This window comes from Haemaphysalis longicornis, unplaced genomic scaffold (assembly GCF_048455015.1).
Source record: "Haemaphysalis longicornis isolate Haplotype H1 unplaced genomic scaffold, Haemaphysalis longicornis Haplotype H1 scaffold_5, whole genome shotgun sequence".
Lineage (NCBI taxonomy): Eukaryota > Metazoa > Arthropoda > Arachnida > Ixodida > Ixodidae > Haemaphysalis > Haemaphysalis longicornis.
Genome location: NW_027526385.1, coordinates 123278899 through 123282868, shown reverse-complemented (window position 1 = coordinate 123282868; position 3970 = coordinate 123278899). Strand labels below are relative to the sequence as shown.

Here is a 3970-nt window from a genome sequence, read left to right as displayed (position 1 = left end):
ATATTACGTTAAGGATATCTATCTATCTATATATATATATATATATATATATATATATATATATTTCAAGGTTGCAGTCGTAATTATCATAATTATCAGTAATATTCGGCTGTTTCCCAAATGTTTATGAGTGCCGAATGACGTGTGTTTGTCATGCTTTTTTGTTACAGCGATAAATAGGCGAAAATGTAAGTCGAGAAAAAATCCGCGGTATTTTCCGGGAGCGGGAGTCGAACCCACATCTCCGCATTACGCGTGCGGTGCACTGACCATTGTGCTATCCCGCAGCAGCTTCTCTCTGGACTTTCCCGTGGGGGTTTATCGTTACACGTGCACTGAGGCCGGTCAACTAGCGCCGCCCCTCGACCACCACGGCAGATGTAGAACGTGTTTTTTTTTCCCAGCGGCCGCCATGTAAGACGTGGTCGGAGGTTGGGGTTAACACTATGGCATTGCAAACTGCTGGAGCCAGAGCCCTCATAATGCATGTAGCAGAACAGAAAGATACGGGACGAGGGACTCGGTAAGGACACATATCAAGGTTGCAGTCATCATTGCCATGCTATTTGGCTGTTTCCGAAATATTTATTATTGCGGAATGACGTGTGTTTGTCATGCTTCTTTGCTACAGTAAAAAATAAGCGAAAACAAAAGTCGAGAAAAAATCCGACGTTTTTTCCGCGAGCGGGAGCCGAACCCACATCTCCGCATTACGCGTACGGTGCACTAACCATTACGCTATCTCGCAGAGGCTTCTCTCTTGATTTTCCCGCGGGGGTTTATATTTACAAGTGTTCTGAGGCCAGTCAACTTGCGCCGCCCCTCGACCACCGCCGCCCCTCAAACACGGCAACTTCTGCTGAGGCCGTGAAGGAAGTGGCAACGGGCACTCTTGGGACTTGTACAGCCTTCTATAGTCCAGCTCCATTGGCCCCTACGACATCCGAGGTCACTGAGAGCATAAACACAGGGGGCCTCACACGTACTCCTTTCCTTCCCGCACTACTGGTTCCAAACAAAGAGCCTGTCGCCACCTCAGAAACCAATCCACGATGGGGATGTTGGAGGAGTACAATAATGTAACGCCTGAATTGTCAGGCGAGTAATTAGACACATCGGCATGTAAACCTGCCCAGGAAGAACAAACGGAGTGCATGATCACTTTTGGTCACGGGAAAGAAGCCACCTCTTTGTATCACAGGATATAAACAAAACTCACATGAATCAAAATAGGTGACTACACAGCTACATTTTTAATATTTTAATGCATAATTACTTCAACAACATTGTTCGATGAAACTGTGGGAGTCTTATAAATAACCTTGATGATGTAGAGGAACTTCTTCATAAACATCAACACAGTATTTCACCCTCCGAGAGACACACCTGAATCGCAAGCTAGGTAACTTTCTGAAACAATACACTGTCTTCAGCCCAAATAGAGACACATTTGCTTATTTATCTGGTGAAGTAGCCCTGGTGAGCAGTGAATCATTCCCGTTCCAGTCCATTTACTAATCAACGGCCTTGAGGCAGCTGCTGTCCGAGTTATTTTTGGAAGCTTGATTACTGTATGTTCTATATACATTCTCAGCGATCATCATTTGTGTGCCTCAGAATTCGAGTCCTTAGTAGATAACCTTCTTCAGCCCGTTATCTTAAATGGACACCAAAATGCACTCAACAAACTCTCGAGTTCTGAGGGAACAGACGCGAATGGCTGCTTAATAGAACACTTCCAAGTGTCATCTCGTGCATGTTTGTTTGCCAAAAAAAGCCTACGTATTATACCAACACATGCAACAAATTCTCGGACTTTGACTTGGCAATTGGATCTGCTGTTCTTGTCGGACACAGTCATTGGCGCGTGGAGAAAAATTGCTTCGGAAGTGACCATTGTTTTGCATTTTTGGGGTGCCTAGAATGAGACCCGTACACTCCCATCTCATCTGCCGACTGGGAGAAGTTCAAGCAGAAATCTCAGCTCTCTAATACTTTCATTGAAGGCTTGGGTATTCATGAACCTTGTAGCTTTGTCACAGCACTTAACCTTGAAGCTGCAGAGAACATCATTTCTCAGACTTCGGGTAACACCACTAACCTTAGGCTGCCCTGGTCGAATGAAGAGTGTCCTTAAGCGCGCCACGCACGAACAAGGCGTCGTGTTTTCTTCGCAGGTAGCCAACTGCGGACAACCTTGTAGCATTGAAGCGCACCAAAGCCATGACAAGGCGTATTCGCCGTCAGGCCAAAACCTATTGTTAGAGGTCCGCCTCAACTTCGATAAATTCGTTCACCGATCCAGGAAAGGTTTTGAACAGAATAAGAAAACCTAACGAAGAAAGGACATACGGCTTAATCCTTGTTAACACCACTGGTGGCACAATAAAGGGCCAGGTAAACGCGTTGGCACCACACTTCGAAGGGTCTCGTGCTCTTCACATCGAACAAGCACATTTAAACACTAGAAAAACTCAGCTTGACGAGCTATTGATTGCGTTGGCTGGTTGCAAGTCTTCGGCACCAGGTGCAGATATTCTTACTTACAACATGATCAAACACCTTCATACAGACACAATCAATACCCTTCTCTTTTTATTAAACAGAACATGGCAAGCTTCACACACTCCTAAGGCATGACACCAGGGTATCATTGGGCCAATCCTGAAACAAGAAAAGGATGCCTCCTTCGTTTGAGTGACCATCATATTACCCTGACCAGGTGCTTGTGTAAGCTCTTCGAAATAATGATCAACAAAAGGATATTGTATTCCTGAAATACAATGGTGTTCCCGACATCGGCCAGGTAGGCTTTATGTGGGGCAGAACAACAACGACCCAGCTTGTCGCTTTTGAATCCTATTTAAAAAGTGCCTTTGTTAACAAACATTATTGTATGTCCATACTTTATATCTAGAAAAAGCCTATGACACTGTCTGGCGCTATAAAATCGTGAACGATCTACAATCTGTCGGTATTTTCTGGAATATGCTCAACATCCCTGAAATCCATCTGTCTGAACGAACCTTCAGAGTGAAGATCGGAGGTGGAACATCTTACTTGTATATGCAAGAAAACGGCGTTCCTTTTGCGGCGTACTTAATCGCAAACTTTTTATAGCTGAAACGAATATGCTAAAGCTATGCCCCATGCCAATTTTTACTCCATATATGTGGATGATTTTCATACTGCTTTCCGGTCTAGTGACCTGTCAATAATTAAACCGCAGGTACAAATTGCCCCTAACAGGCTTGAAAATGGCCAGAGAAAAATGGCTTTAAGCTAAATTCTCCAAAGAGCGCACCTGTCTTATTTTTCAAGAGGCGTGGTATTCACACTGAGCCCACCATCACACTCAGTGGTGTAGCTGAACCTGTGAAGGGGCACCAGTTTTTATGCATTGCGCTAGATAAAAACTCTCTTTATTCCACATATAAAGCTACAAAAATAAAATGTTTAGAAGCAATAAATATCCTAAAAGTCCTATCCCACTACTCATACAGAGCAGATAGGAGGAGTCTGCGAGTCTCTACTACAGTTTAGTGAAGTCACGGTTGGACGATGGTAGTGTAGCACGCGGGTAAGCTTCAAAAACCGCTTAAAAATGCTTGACCCTGTTCTGCACCTGGGGCTTTGTCTTTCGTCAGGACCCTTTCGAAGGATTCCTTCCCAGAGCCTATACGTGGACTGTGACCATTGGTGCCTGGAAGACCAGCGCTATTAAAAAAAACTATTGTATGCTGTGAACACAACATCCAGACAAAATGCCCGTCCTTCTTTATTATCTACGAAACCTCTGCCATGCACTTGTCTTTCAAATGGCCCTCTATATCTATGGCTTTTTTGTTGAGAGTGAAAGTAAAAGCAGACGAGCTGGGTATTTCTTTTAGCGACACTTACACAACTTCGACCACAGACTTGTTGCTGCTTAAAAAAATGTCCCTGGTTTCTTGTGATTAATCTTTTAAAG

General features: G+C 44.1%; 1 non-coding gene across 1 annotated transcript; it reads right to left on the bottom strand.

The window, feature by feature from the left end:
• Positions 1 to 215: 215 nt before the first annotated feature.
• Trnat-cgu (transfer RNA threonine (anticodon CGU)) lies at positions 216 to 287 on the bottom strand. Its single transcript has one exon. It is a non-coding gene; the product is annotated as a tRNA-Thr (tRNA).
• Between the last annotated feature and the right edge of the window lie 3683 nt (positions 288 to 3970).